General features: G+C 39.8%; 1 protein-coding gene and 1 long non-coding RNA gene across 3 annotated transcripts in view; one reads left to right on the top strand and one right to left on the bottom strand.

Annotated features, from left to right (window-relative positions):
* LOC114936982 (uncharacterized) overlaps window positions 1-21,304 on the top strand; it is a 136,987-nt gene extending 115,683 nt beyond the window's left edge. The window contains exon 6 of one of the 2 annotated variants that reach the window (XR_014924632.1): window positions 20,564-21,304. This is a non-coding gene — a long non-coding RNA (uncharacterized LOC114936982). The remainder of the gene's footprint in view (window positions 1-20,563) is intronic. The other variant, XR_014924631.1, reaches the window with a different exon arrangement.
* sfl (N-deacetylase and N-sulfotransferase sfl) overlaps window positions 1-25,530 on the bottom strand; it is a 263,272-nt gene that overhangs the window by 221,819 nt on the left and 15,923 nt on the right. Inside the window, exon 2 of the mRNA XM_085482469.1 lies at window positions 14,291-14,353. The gene's annotated coding sequence lies outside the window, so the exon portion shown is untranslated. The remainder of the gene's footprint in view (window positions 1-14,290; window positions 14,354-25,530) is intronic.

Raw genomic sequence — 25,530 nt, forward strand, 5'->3', positions numbered from 1 at the left:
CCGTATGACACGCAGAAGGAAGAGTTAAGCCAATTTGGCTCGAAAAAGTACGTGCTTCGTGCAACGAGAAACATGATCCACTCGGGCTTTAAGTCTCTTTTATGGGATCACCTCGGGCGTTGTAGTCGTTGCTTCGAGCAACCATAAACCCTCATACACGCTCGTTACCCTAGGAACAATAAACCAGCGAAATGATCGGCAAGTAAACGAACTTGTAAGTCCATTTGTTCGATCGATGAAAACGGTGATCCACTTAGACGTGGATGCTTTTACATTGCGCAACTAAACGAAATTCCCCGCTGTTCGAACATGGAAACATTATTCCCGCTATGAGGATGAAGGTTTATCGCGATAACGTGAGGATCATTAATCGAACGAGCTGCAACGCGTGATGTTACGTGCTACGTTAGGAATCAAGAGTTAGATCATCAGGACCACGTCGGCGGAGATGAGAAATGTTTCGCTGAGATAACCCCCGAACTAATATACGTCCTTTGAAAACAATTGGGGTAATATCCGTTACAATTATGATGCACCGAATGTAACGTATATGAAAAATGAAGAATATAGTAAACGCACAATGAAGACGCGAGCAGCGTTTTATTACTCCAATAACAACTGCGCGACACTATTCTCACATATATCGATATATAAGATTATATAAAGCTTATATCATATCGAGGTAGACAGCTATTAAATAAAATAACACGATAAATCGTATGTAATCTCATATACGTCGTTTTTATATCGTCGCCATGTGGCGCGCCGCGATATGAAAGATCGACAAGAAGGGGTTGCTGCTGCTGTTGAACGAGCACCCTTTACCGAGTTTTCCATCACGGATATAATTTTTGGGCGCTGTGTATCTATACATTGACTTCTTATCTCTTCCGTGCCGGCGACCTCGATGCGAGAGAGGTTTCGAGTGAACGTCGCAAAAACTTCTATCCCGGGAACACATCAGGAATCTATCAGCATCGACGAGGGACAGCTGACTTTTTGTTCGACCGTCTCGTACATTCGATCCCCGTGGAATTGCGCCGGAGGACACCTTCAGGGTGGCGATTCCTGGCCGAAATCAGGGCTCGTGACGAGGTTAACTATCCTTTCAGCGCGAGAGAAGTATTTGTTTTCTTCAAGAAATCTCGGAAGACTCGAGCGTCTTTTACGGAATACATTTTACAGAGATCTGTTTCCTATCGCGACATTTAACTTTTCTGCGATTCGCGTGATCGAAGGTACATAAATACGTCAATTAATATATTACCCGGGTTTTATAACGATAACGATAATTTACAAGTTCGAGGAGTCAATAATTAATCACTGTAGGATCTCTCTGCACAGAATCTATTAACCACGCTTTCGATAATTAATGCAGTAACATAGCATTCAATAATTATACACTAATTATTGAAAACGTAGGTTAATAGATTCTGTCGCCTAAACGGAGTTTATTAGCGCCGGCGATTCCGTTCGTTGCAGCAAGTAAATTAATTATTACGCGAACTCTTTAACGAACACGTCGGTGATTGGCACTTCCATTGGTCTCTTTGGCCTCTTTGAGCGAGACCGGCTGAATTAATTAAAACCGTTGGTACTTTTAATGCACTTTCGGCGACGGGATTAATAATATTTCTCGTGGCTGGTGCGTACACGGGGAGCGAAAAGAGGAAGGATAATATTGCGGCGGGACAAATCTCGGGTGATCTCCGGCAGTCTGAACATAATCCAGGCGGAATGCCGAGTGAACCATGAATTCTGGAAGAAGAGTTCGCGAGAGAGAGAAAAGTTTCGTAGCTCGGAATGCCATTTAATCGATTCAGCGCGCTCTCCAAGTTCTTTAGAACCGTCGTCGCCCACTCCCTCCTACCTCATCCCATCATGTGGAATTCGCGCTGTAGGAAGTTGGTCCGGATCGCGGAAAGTGTTCCAGATAGGAACGTTGAAGAGTGCCGCTCGAAGTTTGACGCGGCAATCGTCGCTTCGGAATGACAAGATTCCGTTCGAATGGAAGAGCAGCAGCGGCAGCAGTTGTCGTAGAAGGGAGACGTTTTCTAGAAGCGACAGTATAATCGGCAGCACCATTTTCAAAGCGTCTCTTCCCTCCTTCATCTCCCCGACGCTTTTTCCTCCGACGTCGTTTTATCCTACGCGCGCTAAGATTTTATCCGCCGACGATTTCGCGACGTCCTAATGGATTTAAACGGCAAGTAACAGCGAGTTCGGCGCGAGTGAAAAGTTACGCGATTTTTACCTCGCGTCGATTTTTCAACGCGGCTGCATTCGACGAAAAAGTACCTCGTCGGCGTACCTACCTAGAGCCGCGTGATTTTTTTATTACGGATCGTGGAAATAAAGTTCTTCGCGGGAGAGTCGGTCGTTAATCTTCCGAGAAATCGTTATCGCGCACGGAAACGTATTTCCTTGCCCGTAATACGAGCGAATTGTTAGCGCAAGTTACAGCGCGAGGCAAGATCCACCGCCCGCAGAGATAGGAGCAATTATACTCTGATTACTTTGGATATCACCCACGTAAGAAACCAACTGTAAAACCACGTCGAATCACCTCGGACGCGCGGCCAGGTCGAAACTTTTTAGATCGAAGATCCGCAGAAGCTCGGACAGACAGAGATGAGGTTTCTGCGAATGTAACGCTAAGTGCGGCGTGCTCGTCAGCGAGAGAAACGAAGCGAAGGCGAGAGGAAAGCGTGAAAGAGATGATGAAGGAAGGAGACAGAGTTGTGCACCGTGGCTTCATAAGAAACGCCTGAAGGAAGAAAGAGAGGGTCAATCGGGTACAAGTACTTTCCAATAGTCCTCCATCATACGAGACGGGTTGTTCGTTCTCGAAGTAAAATATTAGGTTGATTCTACGAGCGGATAGTTAGAGCACAAGTCAAACAATGGAGCACAAAGTGCCGCGGAGTTTCCAAGCTTTTGCGTGAAATTGCCGAGAAGCGGCGCCAACGGTTGGGGATAAAGAAGAAGGGTGGATGGGCTCTTGCACAAAGAAGGAGAAACCTCGCTAGGGTAGCAAAGGGAACGCGGAATGGAACAGAGGAGAAAGAGAGAGAGAGAGAGAGAGAATAGTTGTAGTTAGCCAGTCGCATAGAAGTCCACTCGAATAGATTTCATTTCCTTGAACGAACTTTCGCGCGCGATGTTATTGCTCGAGCATGGAACTGCTTCCTCCTCAGACGGCGGAATGGAAACAGAAGCGTCATACAGCATTATGTATACGCATTATGGGGGAAGACCCCTTATAGAATCTCTATCTCCCGTGTCTGGAACCTAAGTAATTAACTAACCAACGAACTGCGCCAGCCGGTCTCGGGGCGAGTAAGGAAGTTAGAGTTTGGCTTCGGTTTAATATCTTGCGGACGCTCGTCAAAGTTCAGGAGCTCCGTCCCAAGAAATGGACGTCGTCGTCCTAAACAGCGGATGAGCCGCCTTACTAATAGCTCGTTCCCTTTAAGGAGCACGTCGCGCCGCGAGATTACTCGTTCCTCGCCTTTTATCCCACCCGACTAACCCCTGCAAACTGCGAGCTAGCTGTGTCACTACTTATATGCTTCGCGCTTCTGTTTAATATGTATACACATTTTCATAATTATATATATATATATATATATATATATATATATATATATACAGGGTGTCCGGTAACTAACGGATCAACGATTACAAGTGGATTCTTTGGTCAATTTGGGAACGATTTTTCCTCAGCAAAAATGTCGAAAAAGGTCATCATTTTTTACAACTTTCAAATATTTGTCATTATGTATCTTTATAACTAAGCCTTAAATTAAAATTTTATTATAGTAAACTCCATCTGAAATTAACTGAAGACTGTAATTATGTTAGACTGTTAACTCCAAAACGTTTAGTTTTCAAAAAACCCATTTCTTTCAATCGCTTATAACTCGAAAATTATTGACTTCTCAACATTTTTGCTAAGGAAAAATCGTCTCCAAATTGGCCAGAGAATCCGCCCTTAATCATTGGTCCGTTAGTTACCGGACACCCTGTATATATATATATATATATATATATATATATATATATATATCTACGCTTTGTTCACCACTTTACATCGTTTACAGTACGAATTATCTTTTTTAATTGACGCTTGAAATTAAAAAGTCGAGCTTTATCCTTTCTGAAAAATTTTCACCGCATACTTTTTATCTGAATATTATACTTTATATCATGTAAGTAAATAGCGTATAAACGATTTAATAATATCCCCTGGCGATAAAACTTTGATAACGACTGCTTCCTACGTTAACTTTGCGTGAATAAATAAGTAGCGTGTAATTTTTATATCTTACGAAAGATTTTAAACTGCGCGTTTCTATTTTCCTTCTCTCGAAAAGTGTATAAAATCTTTATTGTTCTCTTAATCCTTAGTTACAAAATTTATTTAAAGTTTCTGCTGAATGTCGGGTAGCACCGTAATAGTGATTTCTCTTTGACAAAGTCAATATACATAATAATACGTAGAAAAATCGTGACAGTATAAAAGTTTATGTTATCTCACGCATCAAAGAAATTAAATCAGCCTTCACAATACCGTGGATATACAATGCAGTTCATAGATCATCCAAAGACAGCGAGCAAGAAGGTGATTTGCCTGATAACACCGGTGAAAGGTGTTGCATAAACGGGGCTATGCAACATAACGGGATATTTTGTGATGCATTATAACCAAGCAAGGAAGGAAAAATGAAGAAAATAGCCGTAATCGCGCATGGCCTAGAATTTTATGACTGCTACGATCTCGTTTATTATCGTTGTAAATACCGTGTCGTAAATAATTATCGAAGAAGATAGTCGTACACAGATATAGATCATGGTTAAAGCTATAATAAAGTTGTTATGTCATCATCATTGTCTCGAAAATCAAAATACTCTTCTGAACGTTTTTTACGACGCTTTCAAAATCCTACAAAATTATTACGACATCTTTGATGCGCGCATAATATTTTATACGATACACGTATAATAATTTTCTTTACGAATCTTTATTATCCATCATAATTGCCGATATAATAATGATTAATGGAGACAATTAAGAAACATTTAAAAATCAAAAGTTACGTTATGTCAGATCGTCGAAAAATCTGAATTGTTAAATTGTTTAACAATAATCAACACGATATATCAATAAAAGAGAATTGCAACGAGTTTGAATGTACCTACATGATTCTGTGTGAAAATCGTACAATTTCATTTTATGGACTAAATCAACAAGTCAAATTGTGTACGTAAAAATTGACAATCGAGGGGACGTTTAGTTTTTCCCGTCGGGGGTGTACGTATCAATCGTCAATTCCCATCCCTTTTTTATCAATAATATTTTCACCATGATGAAGAGAAACGTGATTTCGCGCGAAGCGTGACAGCACAGGCTTTACTAACCGGCTTCGAGCAATCCATAGAGCGGATTATTTTTTAGCGTAGTGAGAGAGAAGAAAGCGTTCGACTGGAAAAAAAATAACATCGACAATGCGAGATAAAGATAGCATCACGTTTTCACATGTTCTCAAGCGTGGAAATACCGTGAAATTTTTTACGTGTATATATATATATATATAGCATTTATACATTTATTATTTTGAGAATGTGCATAATATAATTATTAATAATTTAATATAATTATTTTTCAGTACATTTATTAATTATTCATATTAAATGAGGTCATTATTTTTATATTAGTTATTTTGAATCCGGAAAGGTGACATTCTCTTCACTCTCTTCGGGAGAAAAATTTTATTCAAATTTGACGAGAGTTTTAGTTGAATTTCAAAAGCTTTCCGAATATTTTCAACGCTCTTCATTATATTAAACATTCATATTGCAAATTAACGCTTCTAAAAGTTGTTTGAATTATTCAAATATAATTATTCGCTTTGATGCATGTCGGTACAAAGCGTAATATCACTGCTGTACAATCCCACGGAATATTATCACTCGAAAAAAAGGACCTCGATTGTAATATTGCCTCGCGAATTTATCTAAAAATACAGTCGATGAGAGAGAATGAAGGTGACTGTGTCAAACGAATCTGCTGTTTTCTCTGTCGCCCTGTTAACTTTTTCAAGACATAAAATTTAATGATTCAAGTTTTAACTCGAATAAGCCTCTTGTTCAAAAATGCGCGCGGAATGATGACATAGTACTCCTGACAAAGTCAGCCATGTTCGCAGAGTTTTCAGACTCTTTGTGCGTGAGACAGCTCGCTATCAAAGTCTAGCACTCTTATCTCTACACACGCGTCACGGCCTGAAAGAGGGTCGCGGATGAATAGAATGCGTAGAGTTTTGAAGGCCCTCCGAAGGGACGCGCTTAAAGGCGCGCCCTGTCTGCTTGGTGATTCTATATCGTAAAGGTCGGAGAGAAAGCTTATGCGAGGGTCTAAATTTACCGTGGAATTAACAACCGGCAGAAACTTTCGACGGATTCGCCGAGCTCGAGAATCGTGTTGTTTAAAGTCTATCTGGCTTGCAATTAAACGTCGTGTAATTAAAATCCGTGATATCCGATGCTCAGGCAGAAACAAGAGATGTATCGAATTAATCGAATGTATTAACCTTTATATTTTATATACTTTTCGTTTCTCCAAATATCGATTAATAAATCAATGATGAGGAACATGTTTCACGTCGATTGAGCGAGCACATCGCAGGCAGTGAAACGTTATAGGACGTCGATAATGACGTTAGTGGATCGTTAGTAGAACTGCCGTCAATCAGAGAACTATAAAATAACGTTAACGAAGATATCGGACAGCGCGTTTTCTCTGCGGGAACACTTTTTTATTCCGAACTAATGTTTCCGGCAAACGGACAATTTACATGGGCGAAAGTTACGTCGTTATGAGACTCGTTAAATCTGGAAAAAAAAGGAATGAGAGGGATTTAAGCCGCGGAGTAACAAAAAATGTGTTATCGATCAAACGACGCTGACGAACGGGGAAACGTGCCCTCGGAAGATCTGGTGCCTGGTACAATTGGCTTAATGTATAATCATCCCGAGAAAATCACTACCCGATGGATTCGACCCCTCCGATGGCTTTTGCAATGTGCGTTTAATGAAGGGGTGTCCACCGGCGCAGGAAGTCGTCTATCACCATAAAATCTTCCGGAATAGTGGGTTTAAAGGCACGGTTCTGAGAACTAGAAGCACAGTCGGCACATTTCCCCGGAACTTTATGCACAGAATGACGATGCGCAAATTGAATAATAATGTTGATTAACGGAACCTCGATCACCTCGAATTTCGTAATCTCGCCTATTTTGTTCTCTCCTGTCTTCGGTATCAAAATGTTTTGAAAGTTTTAAGAGCAATTTATATATATATATATCTATATATCTGATAACTGAAACAAGGATTTATGAAAATATTAAATTTAATTTGCTGTTCGCGATACATCGGCCGAACGAACGCCTGACTTGTCGATTTATCCGAGCTTATTATTTCAACGGAGCGTGATAGTTTAACGAATTCCAATGAAACGCAACGAGACAATATCGGTAGAATTGCGTTCGCTATATAGCAAAAAATCTGTAAGAGGGGGGTGATGGAAACCAATAAATCCAACACACCGACGAGTTCGACCGACCGCGTTCGCGAAAAATATTTTATTTTCGTGCGAAAAACCTAGCAAACGCGTCCCGATATTTTTCGGCATGCGATCGTAAACAACTTTCACAGCGCGAATTGGTATGCTCATCGAAATTGCACGTCGACGACATGCGAGCAGGTCGTGAGAAACAAATGTTCATTTATTATCATCTATCGACGCGCCATTGTTCGCGCGTGTTGCACACTTTCGTCGAAAAAAATAAAAATATAGCGTAATATCGTTATTGATAGTATTACAAGTTTCTCTCGAGGTATACATCGGAATTAAATTTGATCCTCCTCGTAGCGTCGCTCAATAAATCCGAACGCAATAAATACGAATCGCAAAATTGAAAGAAATGTAGAAAGTCGAGCAAATTCCTTCAAATATCAACGAAAAACTCTCGCATCGTTTTTTTTTTTGTTCGTGAACTTTGTTCCGCATCTTTACGCATCTCTAATATATGTAGGTGTCGCGTTAAAGGCGTCGAGATCTCCATGTGTTTTCCCGACCCATAACGTACCTAGTCAGCGGGATCGTCGTTAAAGCGAAACAATGGGCATTCGGATTACGTCCAATTCATTTATCACGTACTTTCGAGAGCGGGATGGCAGAACATGGGGGAAAAAAAAAATGGAAAACAGCGTGACCCGCGCTCGGCGGCGAGGTCCGGTAAAAAGAGAGACATTGCCAAGAAATTAATTCCACGGTTAACCGTCTGTGAGCCATTACGCGACCTGCAATTCGCGGGTTTTGCCATCCGGAATAAGTTATCGTCTCGCAAGCCCTCGATGACAGTATCGAAAGGTTATCATCTTTTTTTTTCTTTCATAAGAAATTCGCCATTAAAACAATATTCCACTTTATCAATAGTTCGATAGCGAAAACCGAGACATTTGCCATGGTTAATGATACCGTTCCGCGGCATTTGTTCTCTTCTTTCTCTTCTATCTTTGATCGTAACTTATTTCCCTCAATAAATATAAAAGTCAATGTATCTGTCAGGGAAGATCCCGCTGGCTTCTTTTGTCGCGAAGAAACCAGGTTACAGTGTCTTTAATTATAAACCCGAGGAAAACATCAATCTCGCGGTTTCGCCTTGCTCCGCAATATTGCGTCTCTCGGGCGAGTACTTAATAACGAGGGCCTGCATAGCCGAAAGTGCAGGGCGCGAGTGCGGGACCCTTAAACGTGCCAGTCTTGATAAGCGCCGAATTAGCGACGCCACGTCGGGGATCTCGGCAATTAGTCAGGGGGCACGGACGTGCCAAAAAGCCCGGTAAACTCGTGCGACGGCCTCGCGAACTTCGCGACGACTTCGAACGTAAATCAGCTGGGTTCAGGGGAGGAGAGAACGACGTTCTCCGTTTCGGCGGGGACACCCGGTATACGCGTAGCGTACGCGGCGAGTTACTTGCGGGATTAATATCCCCATCTTCTATTTCGTTCGCATTCAACCCTCTTCGAGCAACGCGCGCATACGCTTTACGCGTTGGGATACACATGTATGTGTATATGTATATATATGTCTGTACAATAGAAACTCTGGCGTTTATCCTATAGCCGGTAACACTGTTGCTGCGTCGGCAGCACGCCTTCGATTTATGACTTTGTGTATGTTATTTCGACAGTTCTCTCTCTCTCTCTCTGTCCCTTTTTCTACCTATCTGTCTGTCTATCTTCCCCTGTTATTGGCCGATATTATTCTCTCTTCGTTTCTTTTTTACTCTCTCCAACCGCTAACTTTTCTCTTTCCTTCATATCATTTTCTGCTCGAGTCTATCGTATCTATCATCTGTTCCTTCTCCGTCGCGCACCGTCAGACAGCTGTTTTCTGAAAATCGATGATCGTCCATCGTACGACGGAACTGCTTAACCGTCTGCATGCAATTTAAGTTGGGATAGATATTTTTTCTTATACTCGCGGAAACTCGGACGCACATTATAGCGACTCGATCAATAAAAAAGATAACATTTTATTTCCCTTTTTTTCATCTATTTCCTGAAGAACTGAAATTGAAACATAATTCTTTATCAACGAACCAAGTTAAAAAATAAATCAGTCGATATTAAACATTTTAATTCTCACGCGTAATTTCCTCATATATTTCGTCAAAGTTAATTTGATGATGTAAAGAGATTTGAGAATAATTAATATTTAATATTGAATAAAATGTATTCTAGCAATGTTGCTACATACAGAAAATATATAAAAGTATCGAGACGTTGTACATATTTTTTATTCGTTGAAAACTAATCCCATAAAGTCCGCGTTGGATTTTACTGTCCTCACAATAAGTCAACAAATTATTCGCGGCTCTTTCCTTTTTATGTGGATTACCGGTTAAACTCCGGCAACAAACAGCATCGCTACTCCCGTTCGCGCGCGCACCGTACTAATCCCGAATTCAAGGATGAACGTTGATGCCAGGAATTCCGGAAGTACCGGGATTTAGCAGCGTTTCGAGAGTTTCGGCTACGCGAGAACGTTTTTGATGCACGTTTAACCGCTACGGCACGCTGGCGGTAGTTAAGTGGTTTAGGACGTTGCAATCTACTGTTGTAACAATTTATAAACTATGTTTCAAATCATGTATTTAAAGCTATTCATCTTAGATTCAAACTTTCGCTTACGTCTGATTGATGCTCATCCATGCAATCGAAAAGGTTAAATCTGTCGATTTCTATGTTAAAGAAAGATATCCATGACTTTGAGACGTTTGAAATGACATTGAAAAGAAATATTGAAATTATAAAAATTATAAGAAAAGAATGAAGAATGGTGATTTAAAAATTTATATTAATCTGAAATAGATCCATCGTATGACTTTTTAGTATTAGTCTATTATTGCTTTAAGTATCATTGTTCCGTAAATACGCTTTATCGGGAACGGTGCATTAATTCCATTATTAATTGAGTCTCAAGTACAGGAACGGCTCAAACTTTCTAAATAGATTACTTTAGTCGGGGTGCCGCATCACTCGGTTTAGGATAAATTTGTTAAAATTGAATTTGCGTGTTAAGCGGTGTAACGCAGAAATCGCTTGTCGCACCGGTTTAATCCTATACGAAGGAAAGGCGAAGTATATGTTATCATAATGAATTCCATAACTCTCCGCGGAATCCCTTATATCCCTCACATGGCTTCTCTAAATTCACACGTGTCGGGCCAAAGCTTTGCGTATTTACTTTGCTGCACTAAACGTAATGTATGTATGTATTACGCAATTATTTGCCGATTTTAAACTACATTCATATATACATCTGTTGAGTCATGCTGTATAAATAAAAATGATCGCAACAGTTATTCGGTTCTTGAATAAAAGAAAATATACGATGGTACTTTTCATCTCATCTATCGTTCCATATAGGAAGTGTAAGAGGATATTCGTTCGGAGCTGCTTCTGTTAAAACAACACTCTCAAGTACTCGATACTAGGAAAAGGATATCGGTATCGATATTGGCTTCGGGCTGCCAATCCCAACTGCCATTAAAACGAGCGAAGAAAAGAGGTATTCGTGATCACTGCGATTTATTAGCTTTAACACAAACGCAGGTCTTATGCTAAAATCGTTGCAGAAAATGTGTTTCGATTTTTTCAATACAATTCTATAATATCAGTAAAATATATTTCTTTTATTTTTCACTTTATAAGTTTTTGAAAAAAGTTTTTTTTTTTTTAATTAAAAATATGAGACGTTTAAAATTTAATGCGATCTCATTATCAATAAATTTGCTTAAAAGAAATAGAGAAAATTACTTTCATTTATTCATTTTATCCTTTACTCGTAAGACACACAGACATACATACATATCTTGTCATCTTTTCAATCAGACAAACTCATCCTTCAATTAGACGAGACGTATAATTCCTTTCACGTTAAGTGCAAGTAAAGTGGAGGTGTAAGCACGATGCAATACGCATTATTGACAAGAATACTCGCTCGATTTCCCGATCACGTAAAAGAGGACCGCTTAATTTCTCGCAGAAAGGAGGCTAAGAGGTTTCCTTCGCTTCTCAAGTGCCATAGGTATCCATGACGACGCGATGATAGTGTCTTCTAGTCCTCGACATCAAAGAGCCTGTCGAGTATTAGTGACAGAAATCGAAGTCACAGTTCGATGGAGGGGGAAAGATGGTCGGTCGGATAGATTGAGATACGTAACCATCCCTTTCCCAATTCCTCTCTCCCTTGTCGGGTCGCAAAAGGAACGAGAAATCGGGATCGACGGATGCGAAACAGAGAAGGTGATAGCACCCCTTGAGCTATTGATCAACGGCGACGAGGCACCGACAACACATCCTCTTAATTAAACCCTCTGGGAATACGAGACGAGCGTCTACATGGGCGTACGAGTACGAGGTCATCCACGAGTATCCTGCGAAACCGCCGTCGTCGTCCTCGTCCTCGTCCTCGTTGTCGAAGACAAGCGCGGAAGATGGCTAGACGTTTCAAGTTTGAACAACCTTTCGCCGGGACGAAGTGTTCTAAGCCCTCGGGTGGTTCGGAACGTTAATAACTTAGTCGTTCTCACGATTGCCGCACGGTCGAGAGAGATTTTTCTTTTCGCGCTTTTTTCCTTTCTCATTTTCTTTCTCCCTCGTCTTTATGCGTCTCTAAAGTTTGAACAATCTACGCGGAAGTTCAAACGGCATAATCGTGCTACGACACAATCTCTTAACGTCCTTTGTCGGAGCGAGCTGTCAAACGCAAATATGTCGAAGAGTTCGCCGTCCATTTTCGCGTAAGTTTGATCGCGCATCCTTGACCGATACTTTTGCCAATAATTGGATTTAATTAATTATTAAAGAACGCCACGGACCGAGTATTAAAAGTCTCCTCACGTTATCCTTAATTATTATATTCTTATATAATTATTACATATATATGTATATATACCTATATATATATACACAAGCTTAACATCTCCCATGTGTCTTCTAATTCTATTCCTCTTGCTAACTCTATCCATCCGCCATACCGTGGTTGTACTTCGAGCAAAAGTTTCGGCCAAGTCTGTTCGACACAAAGTAATGCAAAAGGAATTGCGATCTCTGGAAATTCGAGAAATCCTTGTAACAGAATGCGGGCCCCAATGTCTAACATTAATAATGTCTAACATTAATTTTTAAAAATCAATATGATTTGACGCGTGCGCCTTTATTTATTATAATTTTCCATCATGTATATCTAAATTACATATATCGGAATCCTATATACGAGGCTTTTATACTATAAAATCCCACTTTGTCGCGACCAATTTTTTTATTACATTTCACAACAAAGAGATTCCTGGTTACAGCTTTAGCGTAAAAATAAAGCTCTTTATTTTTCTGTCCGAGCGATAATTAAGCGCTTGCTGTTGCGATGCATCGATCCCGCGAAAATTCCGAGAATTCCTTTCGCGCGAGGCAGAAAGGAGTGTAGTAAGTAGTTTCGCGCTTAGAGGAGTGTGAGATTGGAGGAGTGACGTACGGTATTTCGACGGATAGAATATGGCGCGCAGAGAAGAAGACACGGCTTCTCGGGACTCGTTCGTCGGGTAATTAGCGACGGTAGAGCGAGAGGAACGGTTTATTAGCGCGGAAAGCACCGAACACCGTCTGGAGCAAATATTCTCGCGCGCTCGCGATACCGTCACGGGAGGAACGTGGGCGGTGAGCTAAACTTCCGGTAGGTATCCAACCTTCATTTCGAGCAAATGGTGGCTGCTGCGCATCCTACTGTGGATCTTAACTAACACTATGTCGATGTTGACGCCGTAGTTTGCGCAAGGTAATGGAGAACCGCATTCCGCGTACTTATGAAAAGACATCTTCGAGATTGCTGCGATCGAGAATGCGACGTGAGAACAAAAATATCCGCCGAAGTGAAATGCATTTCTTTTTTTTTTTCTTTTACATTACAGAATCCAGAGCTAATCGCGAACAATCATTTTGATATTCCGGTTTTTTTTTTTATTACATCGTTCCACATATTTTTTTTCTTTTTTCGTCGTTAATCTTGGGGGTCGATACTCTAGGGACGATACGTTTCTTTTTTATTCTTCGATATTATTGAATTTTGTTCACGCTTCAAATGATGAGAATGTGGAGAATTCTGCTAGAAAAACTTTTGATCGTTTCGAAAACGTATCTTTCATGTCACGGTTCTCTTGCAGTTTCTTTTCGTATCCGAGAAAGGGAATCGCGCGCGCTATGTGCGAGGGTGGACAGTAAATTCCGAGCAATAACTGTTCCTTGCTAGCTCAACCCTTTGCCCGGTAGTAACGCCGGAAGCGCACACACTCGCCCCTAGACACATTTCAGACGTTCACCATCCATAACTTCAGAGAATAAGTGGAACGTCGCGATATGGCTAGCCGGAGAGTTCTGTAAACAGCGCTGGTGCTGCTCGACGGAAACGGAACTGCCTGATGTCAGCGGAGTGGTAAGAATTAAAAAGTTATTGCAAGCTTCATAGAGGCAGAGAGAAAAAAAATAAAAGAAAAGCTGTATAAAGCGGAACTAAAAAAGAAAGACAGCCGGCTAATCGTTGCGGGAAAGCGGATCTTGAGAGAATAAATAAATAAATATATGTATATATATATGCATCAAAAAACCTTTATAATTAAAAATCGTGAAAAAATAATCCGCTTTATTTACAAAAATATAACTCACCTTATTCATCCCATTGCAACGTCGGACACTTGTTTCCGCTGTCAAACGCTCGCGAAATTCAGTCTGGAAAAAGAAAGAATGAAAATAATACTTTCCAAACGCGTCTCTCACTTTCCATATATTCATATATATATATATATATATATATATATATATATATCTGCTCAACAATTTCCATGTATATAAATTAAAACACGATGTCTCTGTCGCGCTCGCAATATGAATTTCAATATATAAATCACGCTTCTGCAGCAAGCTGAAACTCTCGAAAGAAGAACCCATCGAAGGCGAGATGGAAGATGACCCATTAAAAAGCCATATATCCCGATGCTCTCGTCGCACGATGAAAGGGTAAATTTCATAAAACTTGCTTCCTCCCGGCCCTTATAGTTCGTCGACGTCCGAGCTGCCGGTGGCAACTCCGAATGAATTTTACATGAATCCGTTTCCCCAGCGGGCCGCGCAAAGTTAATAGCGACAAAAAGAACTTTGCCGCTCGACCTGCTCGTTAAAAGAAAAGCACTCGATTCGCCGACCTTCCCTTGCCGGTTTTATCTCTCCGTTTGTCCACCAGTGTCCGACCGTGATCTTTTGACCGCATCTATTTTACGGAGAATGTGAGAATAAATTCAATAATTTTTTCCATGAGTCTGATCACGCACGTTCGATTGAGGTAACGAATGAATAAGGGTCATTCTACATTTTTGTGAAGTGAAAGCTCCTCTCGATGACGGTCGCGTATCCTTGAGATAATCTGTGCCCTTCCATCACCATTCCTCGATTTCCTTCTCTTCATCCTTCCGATGTCCTCCGCCCTCTTGTCATGCTGCCGAGAAGGATGGTTTCTACTCTCTCTCTTTCTCTAGACGCGAAGGGTAAGACTCCCTATCGGCAATCAGACGATTCTGGCAGTCGCCCTTCGCGAAAGGTTTTGATATTGATCTTAGTCCTCGCAACGGCCGACGATAGCGATGTAGAAGATATGTGTTCCACTTCGAAAATGTCGAGGAGAACTTCGATAATGCTTTTTCTATCTTCTAATTCTTCCAGCTTCGGAAAGGTCTTCTCTTGCAACGCTTTTTTCTTATTTTTCTCTTTTGCTAGTGCGATAATCCAAGATATAGATTTTTACCCGTATATAAGCTCATTATTTAAAACTCTTAACAAATTTTCTACTCAACTAAAATGTGAATCATGTTCGAACAACTATATTTATTTAACTTTACCAAGAAACGGCCAAGTGCGCAAAAGAAAAAGTAGGAAGGCGGCAAACTAAGAATTTGAAAGCTTAATAACGAAACTTGGCGAGGTACTTCGCTGCATGGAAACTTCCACGAAAGTAGACTCATGAATTCGGTCGGTTCAATTCCAGCTTGGGCAGACGGACCAACCCGATCGAGATTCTCCGTCTTTCTCTTTATTTCTTCGTCTCTGTCTTTTTCCGTTTCTTAATGTTGCACACTCCCCAAAACAGTTTTCCTGGATATTCAACAACTGCACGACTTCATCGAATATCGGCGCACGCCTGGATGATTTGTGTCTATTTTATTACACCTCACTGAATCGCCAATTCTCGTGAGTATCGATTGATGTTCCCAATTTACAGAGCTACCCGGAAATATCCGCTCTTCTCTCGTTTTCCCGTATAAAAACATGATTTATTGTACGGATTGTAGCTTTCGACAATTAAGCGCATCGTTAACTTCCTTCTCGAGAATGTATCGGAAAATATATAACAAACAATACAATGTGTCTTACTATTAAGGTCGATAAAAACAAATAAAAAGATACAAAAGTACAGTTTATATAATTCTCTTTTACGAATATAATAAGGAAAGTTTTGAACAAAATATGAGAGAAGCACATAAGTATGAAATAGCTCGAGTAATATGAAATAGAACATAATTATATCAAACTCGGCGCATCTTTAATTGCATCGTACCTTTATTTATATTAATAATATTAATAAAATTAATAATATTTTTTAATAATATTAATTATATTAATAATTAGGTGAATAGAATTGTCATGTCATAAATAAGAATTAATGCCCAATTAAACAAATTTTAAACAAGTATCGTTGATTAAAACCCCTAGGAAAAATAGTAGATCCATGGCGGTAAAAGGGAAGCAAAAAGAACGACAAGGCTGGCGCGAAAACGTCGTTGAGACTGTTTCGCGTATAACGGGTGTCGGAAAGTGGTCGTTATTCGCCGCGGACTAACCGGATCGAAGTAATCCGGAGAATCCAAGGTACCGGACCGATACCTCGATATTTAGAGTTATTGCCGGATCGCGGAAAGTTCCGTTCCAGGGGCTTGTAATCGATGTAACGCCCGCCGCTTTATTGCCCCAGTCCATTAACCATCGTTCGGTTTGTGTGTACACACCCCGATGGTAACGAGAAAACGGACGGCATACTGTGCAAATAGGGTGGCTGGAAGGAGAGGGAGGGAGAACGTTAAATTTCGTGTCTCACAATTACGCCATTGCGGACGTTTAAATTCATCAAGGTGAAGGTAACGCAGATCTTCGTATCACGCCCAGGATAGCCATTACGAATTTCGCGTTAAGATAAACTCATTAACGAGCGTAATTACGAAGGAAATGCTAAGTCTAACGAGCGCGAGTCATACAAAAAAAAAATATATATACGAGTATGTATGTAAAGTGTTTCTCTGTATGTGCGCAGAGAATGGAAAATGCAAAATATATGCAAAAATGAACGCAACACAAGGTTGGCGGGGAACAAAAATATGATTGCGAAACCATTCGAATATGTGAGAGAAAAGAATTTTCGTGTTTTCTTAAACGAATTAAAAAAGCTCAATGCAGTGTAAATTCATGCAAACGCAAGAATAGAAAAACTTTGGAATGTTTGAAACGCGAAGGAATATAAAAACTTTGGAATGTTTGGAATGTTTGAATTAAAAATACAATCGCCTGGGCGAAGCAGAGAATTTATGTAGAACCGTGAGAACGTTCCCTATCAATTAAACGTCGCGTGTAACATATTATCGCGTATATATATATATATATATATATATATATATATATATATATAAAATGTATAAATATATATATATATATATATATATAAAATGTATAAATATATATATATATTTATATATATGTGTATATGTGTATATATATATATATATATACACGTATATATTTCTGTCATACCGCGCTGTATTAATTAAACGGCGATACGTATACATTCACGGTTTGTTCGGAGATCAAAGAAAATTGGAGGCGTAAATAGAAGAAAGGAAGAAGGCACCTCTTCGCCTTTGACGCCACTTTGCTGTTTCCTTCGAACAGAAATAGCAAAATGAGCACAACGAGGCGAGGGTGGACTAGCAGCAGCTTGGGATAATAGGGCCACTCGGCATTACGAATGAAGTAATTTATTTTACTTCACTTGCGATCCTTATCGCAGTGCCGTGCTTATTTAAGCGGCCTTCGTTCCAATAAAGAGCAGAGAGGAGAAGGTAATTTCTCGACGTTCTAGTCGATGGAAATGAGGATGCTCAGCGAATCGCATCGTCCGACGCCCTCCGTCGTTCTATTCTTCGTCGATCTATTTACTAATCGCGTTTGTTTAATCTATATCCCGCACACGGATTCAGCGCAGTTTTACGATCGGATTCTATATATATGCGACGATGCCGATCTAGTCGCGCACGCCTCTCTAATTATATGGCTGACCCTCGTCTAGTTATAATAGCGACGTGGTTACACTACTCTGCCCGATTACACCGGGATCGTCCTCTCCGTTTCTCATATTGTAATTTGATAATAATCATCCCGCACGGCTGCTGTTACATTATTATCAGTATTCCCTTGTTCCCTCGATCACGACCGCCGTCTGTGGTTTTCCCCGGGGACGAGCTATTTTCCTCGAACATATTTATTTTCATCGAATGAAAGTCCAATACGCTGTGTTGATATATGTATATGCTCCGCGTATAGTTGCTTTTCCGAATATTATTCCGTGTGAGTATATATATATATATATATATATATATATATATGCATTCCCTCGCATTCGTATGTTCGATGTCACGCTCGATACCGAAGATTTTAATCTTTCGGATTTGTTTGCGCTCGCGAATGTATTATATTTGCACCATGTATTATATATTGCTAATGGCTATACGGGCAATTTAACGAACAATTTACAACATACATATATGGTCAATTTAATATTCTGATATAATAGATACATTTTAATTTATAATGTCAGTCCGCGTTTAATATCCTATCGACAATGTTAATTTGCATTTTGTGTTTCAATCGAAGCGAGTAATTTCTCTACACAGTTATGTTTTTTTTATATTTTTTTTCCTCGAGCCTCCAGTCAACTTTAATTCGTAGTGACATGAAATTAAAGCATCAAGATAATTTATCCCCGAGTTAAATCTAGTAAGACCATTCCGGGCGCGCTCGGTCTCTTCTGTCTGACATATCAGCGCGCTATACTACTTAAAATCTCACGCTCGCCGCGTTGATCGCAAGTGTCCACCGTTCACTGCGACACCTCACGATTTATTATAATTTACGTCGCGTCGTAATTCATTAATCATGGTCATTACGTGACCAGGGCTTATTTCCGCGTTTTCTTTCGTCATAGAGAGACGGCGGACAATTAACAGGGAAACCGCTTACCCTTTAACAGCGCCAAGGAAAGGAAACATTGCGGTTAATAGCGTCAGATAAAGACGTCCGACGGATAGCTCATTCCTACGTCGCGTGACCGACAATCTATCTCTCTCTCTCTTTTTCTCTCCCTATTTTTCTTTCTCCCTCGATTATTCCGCGTACATATAAGCGTCCCACATAACAAGTTTTTTTTTTTTTTTTTCAGAAACATACAAAGAGCCGCGTGGCAACTGTCACGCGAGCGGCCGAGCGACAACATTTGACGCAAAAATACACCCTGAAACGCTTTTAATATTTTCCGATATACCGCGTCATATGTATATATACATATATATGCGTTACGTTGCTATGTCGTGGTGACGTCTTGACGTGCGTAAAGGTTCGCGTCGCATGGCTGCGCGAAAACATTTATATAATCTATGTGTGTGTGTGTCATTCCGGCGCGTATATGTATGTAGCAAATAAAAGTCACGACAGTTTACTTGTTGTAGCTACCAGGAAGTTTGCGTGGCGACTTGACGTGACCGTATAACTGTTACACAGCGTAGAAGTGACATGCCCTCCGCGATCGTAACTATGATTTATTTCCGTTATTTTTCTACATTGTAACACAAACTTTCAGTTTTCGACTTGTATATATATCTCTGTGCTCTTTTCTTTTTTCTCTCGCGTCTTTCAGTGAAAAATCTTCCAACTCGCGCGCAAACTTATCTTATCGAATTTAAAAACTATGATTGTGCTTACTGACTGCTGTCGCGTTACGTCTCTCGTATCTCACGGAATAGTTTACGTTATATTTCTCTAGGGTTATATCGAGTTATTGTGACGACAGTATGACTGGTCTCAAGGATAAGTAGTTTCGTGTGTTCACGTCGTTGACACTTCTGGCGAAGTATCCGTACGAATACGAGGAAATTTTCTATTTACTAGCAAATAGCCATAGCCAAAAGATCAATATTAGCGCGCGGCAAATATTGCCGAATGGCCGTCCGTCGCAACCATCGGTCACGAGAAGGTCTTGATGTACGTACGTCCCGGTGACAGATTACTCGCGTTCCAATTACGTGCCCCCTCCCGATACATATAACGTATCGATTTATGATTCGCGAACCCGACAACTGTGCGGAAACTGACGTAAATACGCTTACATACTATATATACGCGTCGTTAAGCATTTCGCCTGACTAATCATTTTTCAAAGTTAATCATAATTTTACGTAGGCGCGGGTAATTATATATATCGCGTAATTATCACGAATTTATTGCCACGTCATGCGTGATGCTGCGAGGGTAAATTGCACAAGTGATGGTAATCATGTTATAACTCTATCATGCAAACGCTAATATATCTTCTAACAGAGATTATTGCGACGCTTGTTTTCTGAATGGATTATGTAACGCGATGTGTCACGGAAAAAATATTTAATGTCGCCGATGTTACATGATGGATCGTCGTAATATATATATATATATGTATCTATATAATAAATAAAATGTGTCGTTAAATACATCGTGTGTCTACGATTTTATTAAATTTTACGGGCCTGCGCGTAACATTATTTGCGTCCAGTTCGTGTTTCGATTACAAGTAACTGTTTTTGTCTACAGGAAATGGAGGACAGCGAAACGGATATTTAGGCAAGCAGAAGCAAGAGATTTATCCCACTTTAACGGCGGAAGGGAAGCGCGTGACAAGGGAGCAGTCAACGACCGGGCCGATATAATTCAAATCCGGTATCTCGGCGTCGCCGGCAGAGGAGCAACGTCGTGCATTACAATATCGCGCATAATGTCGACGACAAAAAAAAAAAGCTCGACGAAATACCCGCGACGCGGTCCCGTCGTAATATAAATCATCGAGCGCGACGGCGACAGCGCGTGTGTATCGTGTTAGGTTACTCGGATAAACCGCGCGAGGATGGATTCATCGACCATTGACACGAGACCGACCTCTTCAGCCTGTGCGAACTTGCCATAAGGCTGCAGCAGATTACATCTGTCTGCTGGGAGAAGGAAAAAAAAGAGAAAAAAGCAGTGTTGTGCTTAGATGATTTTAAAATTGGAGTGTCAAGCTAGGTAAAAATGAGATGAATATATATCCTTAATAAGATGTAAAGATAATTTTCTTTTAAATATATCTAGATAGCTTCTAGCTAATATTATTTTTAAGATTGCTTATGCAAACAGTTATTTAAAAAATGTACATTATAAAAGGGATATAAAAATATATTTATATTTTTATTTATAAGTGTTTATTGCTTATTTCTCAAGTTCTGCTGTTTGATAATATTTAATGCAAGCAGTTATTAAAAAATGTACTTTATAAAAGGGATATAAAAATATATTTATATTTTTATTTATAAGTGTTTATTGTTTATTTCTCAAGTTCTGCCACTTAATAATAATATTTAAATATTTTTATGTGCTATGACTCTAAACCAAATTATCCGAACACTATTCTAGATAATTTAATACAGACAGTACATATTTTTATTATACATATATATGTATATATATAAAGATAAGATGACAGCAAAACTCCATCTATATAATTTAATTTAAATAACAGCAAACACTGGAAAGAAGATAATGGAGAGTCTATCCAGGATAACTAATAGTCGTATAACTGATAATGTACCGAGTCTAAGACTCCTTTTATCGTACCTTGTTCTAAAATCGCCTTTCCTTATTTGACTACCTTGAGGCGCGGTTAAATCTTGTACCTTCGGATACGGAAGGATCGCATGTGCGTGTGTATCAGTGCGAGCGCGCGTGCTTTATGACGAGCTTGCAGTCATGCAACGGAGATTAACTAGGGTGGCGCAACAGCCCGACGAGGTATTGGAGGCGTTCGACGAAGGCGACGCAGAGTAAACGGAAGTCGAGGGATTGAGAGGGAAGCGTGGGTGGGAAGTCGAACGATAACATTCGGGAGCAGGCCGAGATAACGTAATGTCGGTAATGGCTCGTAGGATCGGGGCTAACAACCCGTAAGAAACGACCCCTTCGATCCGAAACAGCCGTCCTGACCGTCGCTCGCAAATGGCCGGACGGAGACGCGATTTGGCTCCTCGTTTCAATTGATTCGAGACGCGTTGGCCGCCATAAATAACACATCTATCGTCGAGGGAAGGAGAAGGGAAGATGGAGGCGGATAGTTAATGATTGTACGTGTGTAAGGTTATCGATGCGGTTCCTTCACGGAAACCTTGGGGAATCACGCGATTATGTCCAAAGAAAAGTTTCTCGATATAGAAGTACAGTTACATATATTATTATTATGTGTATTGGGAATAATACGAGAACGAATATTGTCGAATATCAAATAAAATTGTGACAAATGCATTTGTCGATATCAGCTGCAATATGAATACTGGAAATTCTCTTCCCAACTCTTTAACATAAATATAATATAAATTATATTCTCAATTTGATCGTTATTCCGTAAATGAGATTAAATTGACAACTGTCAATCGACATTAAGCTTTTTCTGCGAAACAAATCGTCAAAATTTATTACAATTATTTTCATTATTCAGAAAATTATCGTTCTTGGCATTCACGAAATTACAACGTTAACGAGTAAACTATTTTTGTGATGCATCGCATAAAATTGATCGGAACGTGAATCCCGTTTTAGATTGATTAGCGCATCGCTATAATTACACGTGACATATCCGTGTATATCAGAAATGAAATGTATTAATAATGGAATAATGGCAATCCCTTCTGATGATCAATAACCATATTACATCGCGTTTCGTTTAGATACATCAAATAAATAATGTTCATAATCATTACACGTCTCGATAAGAAGATGGATGTCGTTGCAGTCATATACGAAGGGTGACCGAAATGCGCAATTTTTAAAGTAGCAGTTCATCATGCCTGTCATTAGGCGGAGTTATCCCCCAAATGGAATCCTTTATCTATCGATCTATCTCCGCCTCCTTCAGTACATTAAGATTCTGATGGTTAAAGAAAAAATGATTGCGCGACGCACGCCACGACGCATAAATTTATAATACTCGCTAAATTTCAGGTCGACCCTAATGTATTAACGGTTAAGCATAATAAATAGGACGTTATTTCACTTCATTTTCCCCTTCCTGTATTGTAAGTTTCTTTTTCTTTCGACGTAATCATATTTGCGTCGCAAAAAGAGTCTCTGTTACAGCTAAGGAGCGTGGATGGATGAAAAGAAAGCCGGACCCCGTTAGCGAAACAGAAGATTAAAATGGAGTTTATAGAACCCTGAGGATGGTAACGTATTAAAATCTGCAGCCCTTGCAAACGGGAAAGACAGATCAAAGAAATCGCGTGCTTATCGATTGAACGGAAAAAAAAAATATTTAATAACTGCACGTCAGTGGCGCGCTAGAAGAAAGACAGAATAATTGAATCTTTCAAAGAGTTTCATCGCGGATTTAATCTTACGAGCCAATATTTCCCGATTGTAAGTTTTCAAAAGGCACTGAAAAAGGCATAAGAGATAATCATTTATATATATATATATATATCACATTTCAGTATATTAATTTATTCCTTGTTTTTAGAATATTTAGAATAAGAAAACATTGTTTTAATCTACAAATATATTATGTATATGCGAGATACTTTCATTAAAGTTTTATCTTTTTCTGAAGAATTCCTACAATTTATTCTCGACACTCTCAGATATTGCTTATATTTTTATCTAAATTATCAGTTTCCAAACGCAACCTCGAATGGAAATACAAATCTTGGAGAGGATTTATCAGTTATGATTAATCTTACCAGAATATATGACAGCCTCGGGACAAAATCCTTTGTCACATGCCGCATTCTCATTGAAGAGGCGCTTAGCATTACAGATTGCATCACTTAGGGATAATTCGAGATGCTGCCATTTCCCTGACCAATGCCGGTATATACATATATATATGAAATATATATATATATATATATATATATATATATATGTATAATATACGCGACGCATCGACCGAACGGATTCGCATTGATGCACAAATGTTGATATTCCGCTCATCTTGAGTAATTAGAACGGATGGCGCCGCATCTTCTTGCTCCATCGCATAGCGAGGCTCACATAATGATTATTGATGCCGAGATGAGGGAAGATCAACGGTCGTTCTTCACGGTGGGCGTCTTACCATAATTACGTTGCGCCCTGATTAATTAGTCACTTGAATATATAGCCGAAAATTTATCTTTCGAATAAATTGCCGAACTTCAATATTTATAGCATCGATGCACGCTCGCGTTTCAAGCTGCTTGAGATATTATATTATTATAAATACATACAGTCTCTAATAAATTCTTTTAAAGAAGTTAATCCTTTAAAGAAAGTTCACCGCGCGCGCGGCGATAATATTAATTCTTTATTAATGAGCTTTCGCGAGATTAAGTTATTAAAATTTACACGAGCATCTCGGAGATTCGTCGTGCCAACGCCCATCAAATCGAAGGCAGATACGAATTGCTGCCCCTCTTATGCCCGGGGATACGACGGTAAGCGATCACCGGCTGTCATAAATCAGATTGCGAAACTCGGCGAACGATATCCGTTGCGATGCCGTTACGAAGCCGTGGAAGTAGTACGACACATCAGGTCGTCGAACATCTCGTAATACTACGTGCTGACGGACTGACTTCGTATGTACGATCAATCTCAATTTATGGAAGAAACGCGTATCTTTGAGAATCTTCGAGATAGGAGAAAAATCATCTCGATCTCTTTGAAGCGGACGTTTCGATAGGGAAAAAAAGTTTGCGATATAAAATTTATGAAAGTAATACAACAAGAATGAGTGGAGAGAATCAATAAATAAGGAAGAAAAGATATGCAAATTTCAATATAAATTATTTAAATTTGTACAAGAAAAAATCTGTTTTTTTTTTTTTTTTAACGTGTTAATGCTATAAAAGCGTGAACGTAAAGTATCGATAAATATAAAATAAATTAAGTTCTGGCGCATTAGTTGACACGTTTCGGTGAAGCTAAAAAATTAGGAGGTAAAACGTAAAAGAGAAGAAAAAAGATACTGCGAGAGAGTATATCCGGAATAGCGTTCTAGTCGATAAGAATAATAAATTTAGTTACTTTACACTAGGTTGTATTCATTGTCTCGCGCGATAAAACGCTGTTGCCGGCAGCATGCTAAAGGAACGCGCGCACGGACAATGATAAATTACGGCGAGAAGGACGGTGGAATATATCGCATTAGTGCGTAACAAAAACACGCTGATGTTCGGAAATACAGGTAGAAGATGCTGCTGGTTTTATCACGCCTGTCGTCGCTGCTGTATCGTTACTTCGTCGCATATATTTCGCAACTCCAGGTATTATCAAAATGCATACTCGACGGGCTTACAAAAGAGGAAAAAAAAAAGAGAAAACGATGGTTTTATGCCGTAAACGTATAGCTACGCGATAGCCTCTCTCTCTCATGTGAATACCGGACACCGCTGCATCAATGAAGCGAATTCCAACCCTCCACGAGGCACTTTCTTCTGACCCATACGAGAAGCGCGGTCAGGGATGAGCGAACCGCTGCGAAAGAGTCGAGGGTAAAT

This window comes from Nylanderia fulva, unplaced genomic scaffold (genome assembly GCF_048542155.1).
Source record: "Nylanderia fulva isolate GAGA-0341 unplaced genomic scaffold, ASM4854215v1 Scaffold10, whole genome shotgun sequence".
NCBI lineage: Eukaryota > Metazoa > Arthropoda > Insecta > Hymenoptera > Formicidae > Nylanderia > Nylanderia fulva.